This window comes from Rhynchophorus ferrugineus, unplaced genomic scaffold (genome assembly GCF_030347505.1).
Source record: "Rhynchophorus ferrugineus isolate W39M unplaced genomic scaffold, kcgeb_rfMv2 rfM11, whole genome shotgun sequence".
In the NCBI taxonomy this organism is placed as follows: Eukaryota; Metazoa; Arthropoda; class Insecta; order Coleoptera; family Curculionidae; genus Rhynchophorus; species Rhynchophorus ferrugineus.
This window is the reverse complement of record NW_027472590.1, coordinates 15,263,630-15,284,699: the sequence shown is the minus strand read 5'-3', so window position 1 is coordinate 15,284,699 and position 21,070 is coordinate 15,263,630. Positions and strand designations below refer to the sequence as shown.

The following is a 21,070-nucleotide window of genomic DNA, read 5'->3' as shown; positions in this document are numbered from 1 at the left end:
TATATGTGTTAACAATGCTGCACCAGAAGTAATAAGGAAGTTTGCTTTTACAAACGATTGCTGTGTATTGAAGTTACATAAATTAAATACGTTGTTACAATACAACCGATTCACATTACTTCTTTGGGATTGTAAATAAACATGAAAGCGGTTATCCAGAAGCTCATATCCTAGGAAGTACCGCATAATTATCTGTATTTGCGGATATATTGTCTAACCTTATTTTAATCCTTTTATAGCTCAAAGTAAACGTAATGTAATTTAAGAGTTTATCAACTCTCATCGAATCCGACAATTTACGTGTGCGAGAACTCTCTTAAGTTCTGTGATCCTTTGTGATAATGACATTTCAAATTATGTGCTCTTTTTTTGTTGATTTTTTGTGATAGTGACACTTTACTGCTAAGTGGAGGAGAACTTTTCTCACATTGATTAATTACAATTTATTTTACTGCTAAGTGCGCGAGAACTTTTCCTACTTTGATGAATTATAATTTACGATGCCGAGGAGAAGACGAACGGGCTTAGGTCATGACAATCAATCAAATGTGCGAAGAGCTACCTAACATGCTAACCGCACTGATGGCCAGACTGAATCAAGACCAGATCAAGAAAATAGTCGTATTGCTATGTCAGAATTGTGTTCTTTACAGACTGACAATGCAGTATATAGGCTTAGAATGCAACGACTTCGTGCACATCAAACACAACAACAGCGAGCAAGACATAATGAAATTGAGCGATTCCGCAGATAGAGTGCTTGAAAATTTATAAAAATATTACTCACCATAATTTGTGGAACTTACTTATTTCAAATTAATAAAATGTTCTCTATTTATTTTATCTATCGAAGATAGATTATATCGCCATTATTACTGTGGAATAAACGTCTGCCAGGCACAAAATGGGACGCAGTTTGGTTAGGTGACGCAGTGTGAGTTACAGGGAGATTTTGTGGGTTTAAAGTACGACAATTATCGCGCAATATTGCTTCGCAGCGTGGCGCAGTTTTGGCTAACGCGATCCTGCGGAACATAGTATTTTTGTAGCAGTTTCTTCGCCTCAAGTCACGGTGAGTGTTTAAAAATGGAAGAAGAATTAATTGAATCTCTGTGGATTCGACAATTCGACTTCTCTGTGGATTATATGAGACAATTTATGTAGATTATATGAGGATTAATTTAATTACAATTCTTCCCTAAATTTTTTAATTAAAGCAAATTCTGCGCGAATCATTGTTCTTTTTTGATACAACTTCTCAGTTACCTTTTACTAGCCATCGGGAATATAAACATTACCATTTTAGATTCGAGTTTGTCTTCCTAATCCGATTCAGAAGTAAATTTCAGTTCATTCGTTATTAGTGCATCATTAATTGCCATTGTACCAAGCCTGCTAATGTGTACAGCTTGGCTGTGAAGCGAGAACTGTAATCGTATTTGCACGGATTTTGAGGTCTGGCAGTTTTATTCCCCATACCCTTGCCGTGACCGTCACTGCGTCACCTCACCTAGCTGGGCCTCATTTTGTGCCTAGCCTAACTAAAGAATGTTTCATCTCCAACCTTCATCATTTCTGTTATCCCTTAGCGCACGATAGGGACCTTGCCAATATTGCAGTACCATTCCACTGTTTCGTATTTTTGTTGATAGATAGATATAATAATTTCTATCAAAGCTCTGATATTATACCAACTCTTCAACTATTTGTTTTGTTATTATGTCGAAGTGTAAGCGTCAAATTCTCTTATCAAAACTTCCCACATCATTACATTTGCATAGAAACTTTTAAAAATGAATTAACAATCCTTCATAATTTGGTATAATAATGGTATAATAATAACGGTATATTAAAATTAAATAATTGATGCAGAGCTGTATTAAAACAGCTTTTTAAAATAAGATAAAATCTTTAAAAATTAAGTATCAGTTCGGAACGAAACCAAAATTAAATACCTTTTGAAATATCTATCTCCGGATACTGGATAAGTTGCTGTAATTCTAGAAATTGTCCTTCAGAGAGTTCTCGGTGGAAATAGCCCCGGTCTACCGCCTCTAATTATAGTTCTTAGAGCTAGTTATCCATATCAATTAATCCCAGTCCGTTCTATATAGATTTTCAGATATTGTTTGACTACCAATTAAAGTTAGACAATTAAATATGAGCATGTGAGTAATGACCGCTACTTCGTTATATCAGCTATCCTATATATTAAAATAATTAGTAGCACGTTCGTTTTCCCCACCTCCAATTTGGATACATACCGAGAACTTCGAAAAGTGTTTAATCGGTATAATCCTTACCGTTCTGATAGCGACCTTAGAGGCTAGTAATTGAAACAAATAATTCTTGTTCGCATCTGACAGTTTTAGCCTGAAGTTTCTAAAAGTTTTTTCCTATAAAAAGTACAGATTTATAAAAAAATTACTAGAAAATATTATAGGATTTTTAAATATGATTCAATAAGAATCGTTTCTTCCTAAACATCAATAAAGTTAAAGTAAGATATCAAAAAATTGTATATATGTTGAACAAGTAATGAATAAAATATAGCCATAAGAATAATTAGTATAATACCCGCAATTTTAGAGGTAGAATTTTAGACCAAAATAAAGTTATATAATATATAATAATAGAAGCATTCCCAGTATATTTTACTCTTTAATTATAATTAATATTCCGATATTACAATATTTACACTGAAGAATTATTATGAGTATTAATAGTATTGGTTTCTAATAGTAAGGTTGTATCCAGATTGTAAATTAATTTTAAAACATTTACAGTAGATGATAAAGCATTTGTCACAATATGTCGAACAATCACTGCTATAGTTACCAGGTCAAAGGAAAAGTCCCCAGGCTGACACACAGATGGCGCTACTAGAATTAAATCCATATGTATTTTAGTTAGCCCTAACCCTCAAAAAATGATTCAACCTAGAAAACAATATTTGTTTGTTATTCCTCTGAAATCATTTATTAATTTAGTAATTGTTATAAAAATTTATAATAATTGCAGCTAATAAGATTGTCGGAAACGGTTACAAAGTTAGGTTCTAAAAGAAGAAAAATTGATTCCTTTTATATTCAAAACAAAGATAACAAAAGTCAAAATAGGTCTCGGTTTCAGCAATCACCTCTTCATTCGACGAAAATTTCTTCCCAGCGAGCATACCTTTCGTGATCTGAGAATAGGAAATAGTCAGTGGGAGCTATATCGGGAGAATACGATGGATGAGGAGCCAATTCGAAGCCTAATTCATGGATTTTGCCATCGGTTTCACTGACTTGTGACACGTTGCATTGGCTTGGTGAAGCGGCACTTTCTTTTTCTTAAAATGCAGCCGTTTTTCGGCAATTCTGTCCTTTAAACGGTCCAATAACGCTATGTAATAGTCGCCTTTGATGACCCTTCCTATTTCAAGGTAGTCAATGAAAACGATTCAATGCGCATCCCAAAACACAGACGCCATAACGTTTTCAGTCAGTCGACTGTTGCGTCTTACCACACTTTCATCGATTGACACATATCGACGTAAAAGCTCGGGTTTTTTACGCTTGATCATCTTCAAACACTGCTCCAAATTATCAACTCGTCGTTGTTTTTGGTGAAAAGTGAACTCGCGCGGCACCCACTTTGCAATAGAGCTTTCTCATACCCAAATATTATATACACGTTCATATATATATGATATACACGTTCAGTTAATATCTTTAGAGTGTCTCCTATTTAATTTAATTTCAATTTACGGTCATTCAAAATCATTTTGTGGATTTTTTAAATGTTTTCTTCGGTAACAACCTCTTTTGGGCGTCCACTGCGTTCACCGTCTTCGGTGCTCATTTCACCACGTCTAAACTTGGCATACCAATCCTTGATGGTTGATTTTCCTGGGGCAGTGCCCGGAAACTCGGCATCAAGCCAAGTTTTTTCTTCAAGTGTATTTTCTCCCTTCAAAAAGTAATATTTTATCAACACGCGAAATTCCTTTTTATCCATTTTTTTCACAATAACAAAGTTGCTTCACTCAAAATGCTATAATTCACAAACTAATAATCCGACAGCTGTCAAATTTATACACGCATCTTTTGAGGGTTAGGGCTAACTAGGCTAGAGAAATATTGAGAGATTATATCTCTCTATCCCTTTCTCTATATATATATCATTTCTATATTAGTTAAATTAAACAAACCTCAGCTAACTGCTACATGGGGGCATAAATAAACAAAATATAAATAGAACAAGTTATGCACGAAATTCTCGAACTATACCGTATAGCGACCGATGATTCTAATCTGGATACGAATAATAGGCTAAATATAGCTGAATGAAACTGTTTTCCGAATGACTTCCCCCCCGCTCCTCAGCATCCCCTCACGCACCGCCGAATACAACCTGCAACATGCCGAAACTTCAGATTAAGTTTTAAATTATAAATGGACCGGTTAGGCAACCCCAAAATTTATATAGAACGTCGGATCATCCCTAATTTATAATAATATACCCTCCCAAACTAATTATTACGGATTAGGGTGTCGCTATCTATATATGTATGTAGTGCTCCTGATTATTAATTGATCCCTTTTGGGTTTAATGACATGACAGGGCCGTTCGGCTCAGAACAATGTTCGTCCTGCATCTGCACGCGTTCGGTATTGAATCGGATCTTGTAATGTTGGTCGTTGAGGTGTAGAATCGTCCTCTTGAGAATTACTGAGAAAGGATCGGTGTAGGGACCGGGAAACGCCCTTGTATGTATAGCCATACAATATCACCAAAGGACAATTTTGCTCGGTTATCCACTTTGGAGATTAAATTGGAAATTATCGCAGTCGCTCATAGTAGGGATGTCTAGTGGGAAGTCTAGTGGGAAGAAAAATATCGATATTTTTGGCACAAAATCTCAAAAACAATAATTTCCATACTCTCTCTTTCAAACATTCTAGATTTTTAATATTTATATTTTACTTGGCAACTAAAATCTATACTCCCTTTTAGAACTATTGATAATTGTTTGAAAAAAAAAACTACAAATAAAAACATCGGTTGTGTCCAAATTGGACGCAGGGAAAACATACTACTAATTAATTTGATATATAGGATAGCTAATACAATGAAGTAGCAGCCATGATACTGACATGCTCAAAATTAACAGCTGAATTTTCATTGGTAGTCAAACAATATCTAAAAATCTCTATAAAACGGACCGGGATTAACTGTACTAAAATTAGTGCGTTATTCTGACTGAAAATTTTCTCAAAGACAATCTATAGAATTAAAGCAACATCTCACCTATCGAGAGACAGATATATCGAAGGGTATTTTATTCCAGTTTTGTTCGTAACTCATATATGACGGGTAAATACTTTGTTCTGCTTTAACAAGGACTTTTAATACAGTACTGCCTCAAATAATTATTGTTGGTATATTTTTATTACTATACCAAATCCTTCAGGATTGTTCATTCATTTTCAAAAGTTTTTATGCAAATTTCAAAATATAAGGCGTTCTGATGTGAGAATTTGACATTTACACTTCAGCAAAACAACAAAACAAAAAGTTGGAGAGTTAGTCTTATGTGAGGGCTTTGATATAACTTATTACTATCTAAAGTTTAAATGTATCGCACCCCTAATAAATCTATCGATATTTCGATTCATCAATATTTAACAATCATAATCGATATTTTGACCGAAATTCCAAATCAAAATTTCCATATAGTTCCCTTCAAAAATCCTAGATTTTTAATATTTATATTTTACTTGGCAAATAAAATCTATACTGCCTTTTAGAACTATCGATCATTCTTTGAAAAAATTATATAAAAATAAAAACATCTATTGTGTCCAAATTGGACGCAGGGAAAACATACTACTAATTAATTTGTTATATAGGATTGCTGATAGAACGAAGCAGCAGCCATGACACTGACGTGCTCATAATTAATAGCCGAATTTTAATTGGTAGTCAAACAATATCTAAAAATCTGTATAAAACGGACTGAGATTAACTGTTATGTATAACTAACTTTGAGTACTAAAATTAGGGCGTTATTCTGACTGAAAATTTTCTCAAGGACAATCTATAGAATCAAAGCAACATATTATCCATCGAGAGATAGATATATCGAAGGGTATTTTATTCCAGTTTTGTTCGTAACTAATATATGACGGGTAAATACTTTATTTGGCTTTTAACAAGGTCTTTTAATACAATTCTGCCTCAAATAGTTATTGTTGGTATATTTTTATTATTATACTAAATCCCGAGGGACTGCATTTTCAAAAGTTTTTATGCAAATTTCAAAATACAAGGTGCTCTGATATGATAATTTAACATTTACACTTCAGCATAACAACAAAACCAAAAGTTGAAGAGTTAGTCTTATGTCAGAGCATTGATATAACTTATTATTATCGAAAATGAGTATCTCACTCCTAATAAATGTATCGATATTTCGATATATTAATATTTAACAAGTATTATCGATATGTTGAACAAAATTCCAAACCAAAATTTCCATATAGTTCCCTTCAAAAACACTAGATTTTTAATATCGATATTTTACTTGACAATTAAAATTTCTATATTCTCCCCCTCAACTATCGATAATTCTTTGAAAAAAACAATCGAGCAAAAAAAATATTTGTGAATAACATCAGTTGTGTCCAAATTGGATGCTAGAAAAACAAACATACTACTAATTAATTTGATATATCAGATAGTTGATATAACGAAACGGCATTTACTCACTTGTTCATATTTAATTGTCTAACTGTAATGGGTAATCAACCAATCTCTGAAAATCTGTATAGAACAGACAGAGATTAATTTTTATGGACAACTAACTGTATGTACTAAAATTAGGGGGTTATTCTCTGAAGGCTCTGAAGGAGAATTTCAAGAATTAGATTAACTTACCCCTAGTCATATGTCAAGAGATAGATATATCAAAAGGTATTTTATTTTACTTTGCTCGTGACTGATATTTAATGGTTGAATATTTTATTTTGTTTGAACTAGGTGTTTTAATACAGTTCAGCCTCAAATATTTAATCTGGGTACAATTTTCGTTATTATAACAAATTCTGAAGTACAATTAATTCATTTTTAAATATTTTAAGCAAATTTCAAAAAGTGAAAGGCTTTGATGTGAGATTTTGACATTTGCATTTCAGCAAAATAACAAACAAAAACTTTCGAAAGTTAGACATCCCTAACTCATAGTCTAACTGAATATGCTAAACTTAATTACAAGAATCGATTTTTATGGTGGATTCTTGAAAGTTTAAAACTACCATAACCTTTGTTTGAACTGGTGTCTTTGTCTCTTATATTTCGGGATTTGACATAGAAAAAACTATTTGTTCTTTAAAAAGTGTTTTCTTGAATATCAACTCACTTGCATAAAACCACGGGATGGTTTTATAATTTTGAAATTTGAAGCAAAAAAAGAAATGTATGTTATTATTTATAAAAAATATTTTTCATAAATATCAACACATCTTTATGCAATCGGATTAATTTTAATATTTCTAGGTCTAGGATCCTGACGAGACAGTAAATAATATCCATTTGAATAAAGGTTATTTGTCATATTTGAGAAAGTGTTTAAATGTATCTTACAGAAGAGTATTCATTAAAATACTAATATATGTCGTATTATTTCATAATTCAATATGCACGATAAATATTCTTTTTTAACGAAAAGTTATTCGATCCAAATCAACTCTATATCCTGAGTCTAATTGTGAGCATTTGTATTGTCATGGTAAAGGTAGTTCTTTAATGCCTCAATTTCCGTATATAAGATTATGTAAATTTCACTGGTAACACATTTTTTCCACTAAATTCCGATAGAAAATATCAATTTTTAATTGACTGCTAATTCGTAAGATTTCGTTTGTAAAGATATCATATTAATTATATTAATCCTTAGAAGGTTTAGTGTTATGACTGAAATACAAAATATTGTGAGACTGGTCCATTCTTATAGTGTTTCATTGCCAACAGTGGACCCAAGTTCATACCGTATAACAAGATTATTTCAGGTTTATCCCGATATATAAAAGACAACTCTCTATGATCTCTCTTAACATCAATTAGTATATTAGAAAAATAAGGGACTAAAGATTATAGAGACAATTAATGTACTATTTTTTAACTTACTTTTGTTAATAATAAATTAATAAAAATTCTTCATTTCAAACATTTTTTATGACTTAAACTCGATTTTAAATCAAATTTAAATTAAGAATAAAATATTAATATTGCGATGTCTATCTAACAGTTATTTTGTTGGATAAAAAAACTTTTTAATTTAAGTCCAAGCGAACGTTTTAGACCTCATTTCATTTTCGCCAAGATGCGAAATGAATTTACCGAAAGGTAAATTGAAGCAGCACACTCAATCAGGAGAAAATCGATGTTAAACATGGTGATTGAGTTTTATTGTTTTTTTTTAGATAGTACTGAATTTTAAATGGCGAGGAAATTAAATTCGAAAGACGAAAATAGTTTCTATGAATGCAAAGGATTGCAAATATTATTTTAGTAACTTTTGAAGGTACATTCTAGTAACAAAATTACACGAATAATTTTGTTTTCTATATCATTCTTGCTTAATATATAATGTTACGTCAATTTTTGGATATTTTAAAAGCGAAGAAAAAAAATAAGCCGGCTTGTAGCACAGTTGTAAAGGCGAAAGGACTACTGTTGCGATAGTCGCAGGTTCAAATACTGCTAGGGTATGGTCGCATATTTGTGATAGTCCTAGACAAGAGTGTAAAATACTACAAGCAAAATGATCCCAGTCACGCCAGTAACCAGGCTGTGTAAGACCGGATGCCCTCTGGGATCGGTCTCGCCAGTCGGTAGGCTTAATGCCGAGGACCGTGGTTCGGAGCCCACGTTAAACTATAGGTCCAGTCCTGGTAAACCCCTAGTTGATAAAAGGAGACTAAAATATATAAAAAAAAATTAATTAGGGACAAGCAAAAATTAAATGATTATGTTTTCAGTTAGTTCTTATATTTTATTGTAACAAATAACTTGTTCAGTACCTCATAACAGAAAGCATCTTCTTTGAACAAGAAAAGGTTTAACCTATTTCAATAGCTTTTCGGAAAAGCCTTTTATTTATCTAAGAGATCGTCCTATTTACATTTCTGAATATAAAATTCAACAAACAACTGCTTTCGGTTATTATTCCATTTGAGGATGAGCAGTAATGAGAGAGGAACAAAGGAATAAACTGGAAAAATTCTGGTTTTGGCAGGCAATAAATACTGTCTCTTGGGGGAACAGGAAAATATTCCGTTTTTTATCTGAGTTAATTAATATGAAAGGGAAAAATAAGGAATTAGGCTTGAGGAAAAGTATTTGTGTTTTTTCTCGATACTAATTGCCACTCGAGAAATATCATTTTTGACATAAAGAAAAACCGTTCAAGTCTAATTAACAGTAAAAAATAAATTGAATTTAAATGGGGGAAAATTAATATTAATGTAGAATGAAGGGCTTAACGTAATGGTTCAGTTTTTTAGGGGCTGGAGCTACTGTTTACCGTGGGTGCCGAACTAGGAACTTTCACCCTTGGAGGTATCAAGTTTTTTATATTTTGTGGATATGTGTGAGTTGTACTTTATAATAGTACTACCCAGATTGGCTATGGTTATGAAAGGGATGAGATAAAAATGTTGTGCCTTATATCGATAAACTATTAAAATTTTAAACCCTTGAATTTATTATGATGTAATTTTTTTTATTATTTAATTAATATATAGTTACTAGTCGTTTCCGTCTAACCTACAATTTGTCTTTATAATAACTTAAATCTAGGTATATAGCTAGGAGGACCCATCGGCCCTACCTCAGTCTCTGATGAAATAATGTTAATACAAGTCACTACACTCACTACACAACACTACACAAGATCAGATGGTTTGATTCCTTTGAGTCTGTGTCCTGTTCTGGTGGTATTCAATGTTGCAATATTTCAATATTCGTTTGAGAATGGAGTCTTTCCTCATGCCCCCCTGGCAATTCTCTTCATTTCTTGACTGACTGTGGGTATCTGTATGTCCATATAGGTTTCAGTATTTGCTTACATAATAGCAATTTATTATGTACTGATAATTGTGATTTTCTTCCAATTAGCCAGTACATTTTTCCATATTACAATTCCAGTTCTTTTCTTTTCTTCTTTATATGTTCCTTCCAGCGAAGTTTTGCATCGAGATTCATTCTGAGATATTTAGCGTTGTTGCTATATGTTATTGGTTCTTGTACGGGCTGTTTATAGGTGAACTGAACATGTACAGATTTTCATTAATTCTTATTTTCCAAGCCTGTGTCCAATTATTTATATTGTCACTTGTCTGTTGTAATTTTCGTGAGGCTCCTTCACTATTGGCTCCGACAGCTATAATCGCTGATAGATCGCTGAATGATACATCAGCAAATGTAGCCATCGTAATATTTTCCATTTGTGGTATATTACAAGTGTAGAGTAGATAAAGCATTGGTCCAAGTACACTTCCTTGTGGTACACCTGCTTTACCTTCTTATGATATACATGCTAATTCAACATTTTATAAACACAACATTTTTGTTGACGTTAAAAAAAACACTAATAAATCTCTAAATAAATAGGTTAGTATTGGAGATTATTATTTTTATGGGCGTGCTCATAATAGTGTTAAATAAAATTACTAGTTTCATATCAATTATCCTTTACTTTTGAAACATACCCACACACTGTTTATATAAGCACAGACTTTCAGCACAGCAAGCAGACTTCAAGCACAGAGTTCATAAACGGAGAAAGCGAAGAGAAGCCATGAGATTGCTGTTGATTCAGGCATATAAAGACAACTATTCTAAATATTCGTCAAAATAATGTCAGGAGTTTCCACATTATTTTTGTAAATAATGGTCGAATAAGCATGTGATGAACATGAAAGAAAACTGGAGAATTGATGTCGATCTAACTCAGTACAGTATATTTACAAAGTGAATATTTACTGACAATGTACAAGACAATGAAGTCCGAATTTGTCCGCAGGTGATAAAAACAATGAGTAAAATTTGTGAACAAGTAATTAAAAGGGGGTGGCTATTTAAAGGAGGTCAAAATTTATCGAAAAATATATTCAATTTCTTTCATTAATACTAAATTTATTTAGCTTTAACTAAATGCTAATCTAAGGTTTGATTAAGATTTGCTTTGATTATTGTTTTCAAACTTTTGTTCGGTAGTGTATATCATATTGTGACAAGGATTTAAGTAAATTGTGGACTATATTATAGACGGGTCCAATAAAATAGAAATATTTGTTAAACCAATTTAATTATCTTAATAGGATGTTCATGTATTAGGTCTTTTTTTCCTTTTTTCCTATTTTATTATAAGTCATTTAATATTTTAGATATTTCTGCCATCTTACAATTTAAAAAAATGATGGAGCGATTTATTAACCAAGATTAATTATAAGTAGTAAATTTTAGGATACATTACTTCACAAATATCTTCGGATTTGACGCATGCTTTATTAACTTAAATTTTTTATCGTGATTATTAGATTTAATGTCGAAAATATATATAAGCTGGTAGATAGGTTCAGGAGGTAAATAAAAATGGCAAAATTTTGGAAATAACACATTTTATTTAAAAAAGTATTGACTAAAACGACACAATAATAATATAATTAATATATGTCCAATCATTATATTTTTATGCAAATATCATATTATATATCATCATTATTTTTTATAAATAAATATATACAAATTTGATAAATAATTGATTTTATATTGAAACTAAATATAAGGAGGGAAATAAACATTGAATTTCTTTTGAAATAATACATTTTATTTAAAAATTTATTGAATAAAATGAAGTAATAAAAATAATTTCTATATGCCTTTCTACTTTTATAAAAACACCATATTTAAATTAATCTACATATTTGGACATTTAACAAGAACTCCAAGAACCATATGAATAAACATTACCATAAAAAAGGCCAAAATCACTTAAATCAAACCCAGCCTATATATGTTAGTTAAAATCAAGTGAAAAAAACTGTGAAATTTTTCTAAAAATCTCCAAATATAATTAACTATGATCGCTACTATTCTTGATCCACAAACCCCAGTAATGAATTGACTACCTCGAGCTTTCATGGTAATAGAAATTACATCTACTAGCCTAATCATTATATTTACAATAAAATAATTTATTTACCTATATCTCATATAAATAATGCATTGTATTTTCCTTGCCATTAGATCATTAGAGTGTCGGATTCTTTGTTTATTTGATTCAGGTCTATTTTTGTTAGCAAATTTAAATATTTCATACTATCACTGCACAATGTTCTTACATCATAGTAATATGCTGACTAATTTCTTTTTCCCTGAGAACATGTTATCTATAAAATAAAATTCTAAATCATTACTAAAATATATTATGTTTAAAATAAATAATAATTATTGCTGCTGTTCTTGATGGACAAACTTCATTAATGACTTGACTATTTCCAACACAACAAGAATCATTTTCTTCTCTGTTCTTATTATCATTATGTTTTGGCATATGTTGCTATTCTATTCATTGCATAGCTATTCGATGTCGCTGAAAATGATGTGTTATAAATTTGGCGGCTAACATTTCCACTATAAATAAAATAGAGGCTATTTAGATTTTATAACTTTTAAATATTTAACTTTACATTCTGCACTTACCCTTGTTCTTCCGTATTTTCAAACCAATGTATGTTAAACCACCAAGAATAAAATAACAATTTAATTATTATTACTATAGAATTATTAAGATAACACAAAATCTAAATATTCTAGATTTTTTGGTTGTTTTGACTTGATCGACTGTACCTATCGACTCGAAAAGAATGTTCCGCCATTAGAAAACAATATAGTTTATTCTTTTCAATGGTCTGTTTTACGCAGGAGAGTGCGCAACCGTCAAATCTGGAGATATTTGTGGAATAATGTAACCTGTACACATTCATTTCTTCTTTTATTAAAAAAAGCTAATAATGTTCACCGTATCAACCACCCAAAAATACTTATACATATTTTAATTTATCTTAACGCCTTATAGTACATAGTTGAAGATGCAAGCGTTTCCAAATTGCAATTAAACTTTGGAATGGAATGAGAAATGTCAGTGCTAATAAAATTCTCTTCAAACTCTTAGTCGGATATGCGACAATAGAAACTTTTTGAAACTTTCCGTCAGAAATATATATTAAAGACTAGCGATTTGAATACGACTTGAATAACAATCAGTTTTATTCTATAAGTAATAACACATCATGCTAAAAGGTTTTAAAATATAAAGTTATTTTCTTTAATAGTTTCATTTAAGCCAGGAAAACGCTACCTTAACTTTTCTGGAGCGTGTGCCTCTGTCTCCATATTCAAACCAAACATTAATATCAATTATAATCTCCTCAGTACTCACGTTTTGGTATTGTCCTGTTACCCTTTTAAAGTAGAAATAAGTGATTCAAATCTAGAAATATGTTTTGATATATTTTTTAATACCCATGTTTATAGATCATAAGTTTAACTGGCTTTTGCAACTATAACTAACACATATCATATTATATTATTTCTCAACGATAGTTATAACCATAGACTAAAATGAATGCCTAAGTATTAAGGCCTCACGAAAATAGTCTCCAAGAAAATATTTAAACAATATACCTTTTAAAAATTTCACATGAGGTCCCTCTTATATTATTTAGTCTTGTTTTATTAAAGTTACTTCGTATACAGATATTTGCAGAGCTTACCGATTATATGTAATAATTATAGAGCAGAAATTTTCTTTATTATTTAAATATATAATTTAATAAACCTTCAAACTAAGTAAATATGATATATTTGTAAATGTAATATATAGATAAAAAAACTACTACCAACTGAACACTTTGAAATTGGTGTCGAGCAACAAATAGAATTGTATTGCTCGTAATTTAATTTTGTGTATATATGAGAAATTTATATTATTATTTTTATATTAATTAGGCTCGGCACCGACCTCAGACAGACGAAATTAAATGTTTTATACACTACTTCCGATTTTCCGTTACATTAATTCAGCAATAACATTATATGCAAATATTTGATTATTTGAGATGAAAAAATATGTGAAAACTTTGTACATGCTTTTGAAATTTGAGGGTTTCAATAGATTTCCCCTTTTCTCCCAACTGATCCTGACTTCCTTCCGATAGGACCACCTCGGAAGTGTACTCTTTCGCATAAAAAAATAATTTGAAAATCGGTCCATAATTGATGGAGAAATCGGCGAACGTAACATATAGTGTTAAGCCATCGCTTGCTTTTAAAACTGTTGCAATTATTCGCAAAATAGACTGATTGTGTGTCTGAATAGTTTCCAACAGAATGTTCTCCCATGCTTGTACCATAACATCCGCCTATTGCTTTAATGATGTTGGATATGGAAATCTACAACACAATCTGTTCTCTAAAACTCACAATCGCGTACAATTTTGTTGAGGTCTGGTGATTATGCTAGATGGGGATCCTCTCCATCCAGATTTGTTTAATGATTAAGGTATTCTCCTGAAACCAAGACTGGATCTTTTTAGCAGGATGTATAGGCTTATATCGCCCTCGATTTTGACAGTGTTTCTCAGCACTATTCTAGTAACAGTAAGAACTTAAGCTGAATACCTGGATATTCTCGCACCAATCATAACAGAACCTCATAATTGACTATAGGAAGCAGGTAGTCCAGAACTTTTGGATTTCTCCAGGCATAAACCCAGCTCTTTGTAGCTTATTATAGTTGAGCCACTTTTTTAACATTTCTTTCATGAGTGCTACCTCTGTTGTCTTGATTAATTTCTGTTTTGAAAAAACAATAGGGTTATCTATGGCATAAATAAGATTTTTATAATTCAGCTCTTGTAAAAAATAATAATTCGATAATAATTTTATTAAGTCTTGTTTATTCAACGTTCTGATCATTAGGACAAATGAAATAATCTTTTCATTTAGCCATCGTCCAATATTAATGAAACAAAAGCGTACGGTGTAAATATTGGGGCGGAGCTTAATGCGAAATATCAACAGACTGGTATATTTAAGCTGCGAAAACTTAAGAACTTGGGAAATAAAAAAAAATAGACAGAAATTCTGCAGCGAGCCAAGGAGAGAGGCGATAAAGAAAATAAACTGGCGAACTGAGATAACCGACTACAACAAGGGCTGGTGTTTGGATTAGACAAAGTGAGTTATATGGATCCAATATACGTTTCGAATAGGCTCGGAAATAAAATTACGCTGTGTTTTTTTGCGGAAATGGCGATAAAATCCTTCTTAATTATGTCCACAGATAAAGCAGGATCGTTCCTAATATGCCGCCATAAATGAGACTTTCGTATTGTTTCGTTCTTTTTTTTCCTTGTTCCAAGGATAAACTTGGTGATCCGGGTCTGTTTTTCACGCAATATCATTTATCACGCCGAATCCAAACGGACTAGGTCCAGCCTGGACATATACAGTGTGTCTGGAATAATATTTTAGCAACAACATCCGATATATTTTGCCAAGTCAAAAAATAAATACTAGTTGTACCGAGAAATTTTCAAGCCAAAATTCTGAATCAGCATATACAAGGGATTGACAAAATAATATTCAACTTGGCAACATTGCTTCTGCAAACACTGAAAGGTTGCGATGGCAAGAGATATTATGACAGAAGCTAACGTCGTGAAAGAAGCGGGGTAACGATTATAACACTTAAACACTTGATGATTGAAAGAATGCAATATGGCTCGGTTAATCATCGTTTACATAGATCACTTCAAATGGCTGGGGTAATATATGCAGAACCCCAGAAAAAAACTACGATCCGGACTGCCTGTTTCCTGCAATTAAGCATTAATTATCATTTGAGCGGATATATCATAGTATTCAGCAAGCAAGTGACTATCCGAACATCCTTGATAATAAAATTCTTTCTCTGACTAGCATATTGCTACCCAACACTGCCCTATTACCAAAGTTGAATATACCCATTCACATAATCCAGATTTTTAAGGGTTCAATTTTAGTTAATTAGATTTATTCAGGTTTATGGAACATCAGAATATCACCAGGTATCTTTGCTGGTTATCAAAATCACGAGACCAGTACATAATTCAACACATATGGAGTTTTAGAGCAGATAGTGGGAAGTAAACTTCCACCTGCAATATCATTGAAGCATTTGGCGGAAATTTTGGCACTCATCTATTCCACAAATAACTGCAGATGGTAGTTATATCATATTATTTTATCGTTCCCCTGTATCTTTTCGTTCCTTTTAAATGATATGTATGAAGTATATATCTATGAAGTATTACATGATGGAGTCGATATCCAATGTATGAATGATTTCAGGGTGTTCTTTCAAAATCTCGACACCAATAAGTTATAAAAATAGCTTAACAAGGTTTTTCGAATATGTGATTGTTACGAAATAAAGAATGATATTATCTGAAGAGTATAAAAATTTGTAGGAATTAAGAATTATTATTACAAACTTTAGTATGGTTTACTGTGGTACATTGAAATGCGTTTTATAACAATAAGATGAGCAAATTATATAGCCTCTAAGATACACTGAAATTTTTAAAAACTCCAATATATATTTGCCCTCATATGTTATATCAATTATAGCACTCCCAATTCTCGACAATCCTTCATTATCTTTCTCTTCAATACGCTCCCTTCAACCTTCAGTTAGAATATTTATTGAACCAGTGCCTATCCTTTGCTAGCCACTGGTTGAACCTTACGGACCACAAGCTCTTCCATTGTTCTGACCAGAACCGAACAAAACAGTTCTGTTCCAGTGCCTCTTCTACAGTATTTATCAGAACACACGATTCTCTGATACTTATTTAATGTTGTACATAGAGATGCAACTATATAATTGCTGCTTTTGCGCCCTGAATCTTCTTAATCTTAATCTCCCTGAATCTTAAAATTAAATCCAATTACCCTTTAACAGACTAGAGAAAACGAAAAGTGAAAAAAAAGTGTTTGTGTTCTGAAAACATGGTCTCGGGACAATGCAGACAGACTGTTGGGCATTTCCAAAGAATCGTTGGATCCGTTGATTGCATCTACAGTACTTATTACTAATTTTGATTAAAGACTTCGTTACTTGAACGTGATTTTTATGTTTCTGCTTCGATGATGTGATAGTGGTTAAACTAAGCCTTACAACGGAATTATTGTATTTGTTTTATATGTTGTAACCAAACGGTTTATTTTTATATGTAAACAAAGATATCTATTTATGCTCAAATCCACATATTTAAATTTAATTCTAAATTAATGTTATATATAACATTTATATCTCAATTATTTTAATTTAATTCACTTGTAGCTGCCTTTATTTTTTTTAAATTTTAATTGATATTATCTGTACTAAGATTAATTAAAATAAATAATGTTATATATAACATATATCGACAAAAATATATTTTCTACCTATTATGTTTATTTATTGTTTAATTTTACTTAATCTTTTTGTTGTCCTTTCTACGCACCTGTTGTTTATACTATATATAAAACAATGTATTATAACATTTCTAATACATTGTTTTCACTTACTGAATAACACAATAATGCTAATGTGGTTTAAATTATATATAAAATAAAAATTAAAACCCATATTATATTAACATCTTCAGCTAGTAAGTTGTAGAGCCACATAGAAGTACCTTTATATATAACACATAAAAGGAGGCAATAAATGATTGCAGTATTTAATGGCAAACTAAGTTCATCAATATTTCATTCATTCAATAGCATTCAACAGATGTACGGAACTGCCTCAACAACTCTTGGTAAATTATATTTGTTCACTTCTTATTCTAAAGATAAAATTGTTATGGGAGCATAAATGTTTATCTCCATACAAATCAAAAGTTGGATACGTACTAAATTCATAAATATCAATATCTCAAAATTAAATTCCGATATTTTGTATGTTTATTCTGTCCTATTTCGAAATTTCGACGAGAAACGTCATCTGATATATTTGCGACAAAAATATTTTCCAGATATGCTTATATTTTTATAACGATACACACATCTTCTGACACTACACACTTTATTGGTATCAAATATATTTCTCGACGTTCAGACTTGTAGGCTTCTTTCAACCAACGGCAATTTCAACTGTCAGAATATTTCATATTTTTTTATATTTATTCTTTGAAGTCTGACAAAACCCCGCTATATAGGGATATTACAGAGTATTATACCCTTTTGTGATTTGTGGCTCCCTATCCTATTGACCTTGTTTTCCTTACACGCGTCGTTATAACTCTAACCAGTATCACACGTCGCTGGGGAGAACCTCAGATATAACACGAAACGTATTAACGTCTATCTCTTACCTCATTGGGGATTTTTTTCCAGTATAAGTAAAGACGCATGTCTTATTGAAATCTTATTTCGTTTGACCTCGGGAATCTTTTCTCCTCCAATTTATTATAGCATGCAGCATTATAAACCTAAATATATATATAATTAATTTATTGGTTAAAGCTTATTTTATTCTTAATAGGCTGTTGAGTAAGTTTAGTGTTTTCTTGTGAGATGATACTATAAGATTCATTATTCCTTTAAAGTAGCATTTTTTGATTGGTACAATATATAATAAACAAAAATTCATTACTGTTTACAACTTTTTTTCAATATACGTCATTAGATATCTACAGTGCATGTGCCCATAAGTTTTTGCCTTTCCGATTTTCGAAGTATTCAATCCGTAAGATGATACTCCCTCCATTTGGACTTTTTCTATCACATATAAAAGTTTGGAAAATACTGATTCATCAACTGCTAAACTGCCTGAAATTTCCTTGATACTTTGAGATCGGTTTTTAAGTTTTTCAGTTCATTGTGCTAGAACTTTCTGTCATTCACGGCAAACTCACTATTTTTAAATAGTTAAACCCAAAACATATATTTGATGGAGCGGCATTCCCATAAGTAAGCTACTTAGTATGCTTAGCAAGTAGCAGATTCATTCAGAACAAACATCAAAAGTCCGAAAAAGCTTTCCATAATATTCATCTGCATACACTAAATAACTCAATAATGCTAACTGGAAAACTGTTATTTTACGTAGAAACATGTTAAAACAATGGAATATCATACTTAGGTTAGGTTGATCCAAAGCTATTTACATTGATATTTGTCATTTCCATCAATATACATCTCTTCTAATATTATTTGATTATATTATCGAATAGATTATACTGAAGTAACTTACTAATAGGCATTGGTTATCTTACTAGGCAGTATGTGTAATCACAAGTTGAAGTTTTTTTGATTTTCTAAGAACTTAAAGTTAATGTTAGTTATTTAGAATATTAAAGGAATTTTGTTGATATATTTTGTCCAAAGTTATAACAATCGATATCCAAAATAATTATTGAACATTTGAGAGAATCCATTGACTAAAAGTCTGAAAGGTTATATTAACATATGTTAAGTATTGAAGTTCACAACTATTAAATGAAACAATAAAATGCATTTCAAACCATAAAACTATAAATGCAGTGCTTTTGTTATATGAAATCCTTTTTGAACCATATATAATTCAATAAATCTAGAAATCAATATTCAATATTTGAATATCAAGAATCTGTTAGTCTAAACCATTCTTTAGATCTCCTTCGGAAGGTTTGGATACAATAACCCTAGCAACATTTATAATAGTAGACAGATTTCATGCATATCATTCAAATAATTAATAATTGTACCGAATAATTTTTTGTTCTATTAGATAATTGATATTATTTCTTATTTACAATATATATTATGGTTTGATTTATTAGATAATACTTTTCATAAGATTTAATAATGGGTTTCTAAAGATATTCAATGAGGCGCGTTTCTAATTTTAAGTGACACATTTGCTTGTATTCAACTTTCAACAATTCAAGTTTTAACACGTATAGCAGACTTAACTAATACCTGGTACCTGATCAGTATGTTCAATTGCAGCAAAAATTAACTTATAACTGAACTATTGGGAGGCATCTTAGTATTTCGCATCTCATCATTTTTCATACGACATTACCCAATATGTCAGTACTAAATTTTATTTAATTTCAACATTGTATAAGAGTATGCAAGGCCAATAATAGAGGTTCACAATTGAGTGCCACTCTACATATGATCAAAAGTTATTACGATCCTGAAACAACACAACAGGATACCGAATATAAATTCGATTTAAAAGCAAATAAACTTAAAGCAGAATTGTGAAAATTTTGTAAAAAAGCCCAATTTACCTCAAAAAAATATTGCCATCAATTATCATCATCCAGATAACGCACATGCAGCATGCAATAGGAGAAGCAATCGCTCAAATGAGTGAATTCAGATACGAACTGTTTCACTAACCAAATTATTTGGCCAGATATGAATGATGTCTGGCTCTCGTCAGACCTAAAATATTTTTTTTATAATTAAACAATTTTCTTCAAACACGGATGTTATCCCAGAGGGATATTTTACAAAACTTCCGGAACACCTAATTAAAGTTAAGGGAAATTGCCTTCAAAAACAAAGGCATTTTTGTACCAATAAATCCATTTTAATTTCATTTCCTTTCCGGAAATTTTCATTTAGTTTCCGCAAAACTTTTAAGCATGCTTATATATCATAAATTTAGTTAAAAGTACCATAAATCCAACAGTGGTAAATATACAATTCTAGATGTTAATATTTCTAGATAAAATTATTCAGAATTAAAAACCAACCTAGCTAGATTAGCCAGAAATGTTTGATCTTTATGAGAAACCGACGTAGCGTTGGCAATAGAAGATCTCTGATTTGCCTCGGTTGGGTATTTTATTACCAAAAAGACTTCGTGGAACATAAAGCGGCATCTCCGATGACCCCCAGAAATGTATAATCGATTTAAGCCCCCATATCGTTTCCATTTTCTGTACGGTGGCCGAAAATAAGCACATAGTAAAAACTAAATTAGTTT

At 31.2% G+C, this 21,070-nt stretch overlaps 1 protein-coding gene across 22 annotated transcripts in view; it reads left to right on the top strand.

Annotated features, from left to right (window-relative positions):
• Positions 1–21,070, top strand: part of LOC143204875 (uncharacterized) — a 347,752-nt gene that overhangs the window by 154,981 nt on the left and 171,701 nt on the right. The gene's annotated exons all lie outside the window — the stretch shown is intronic.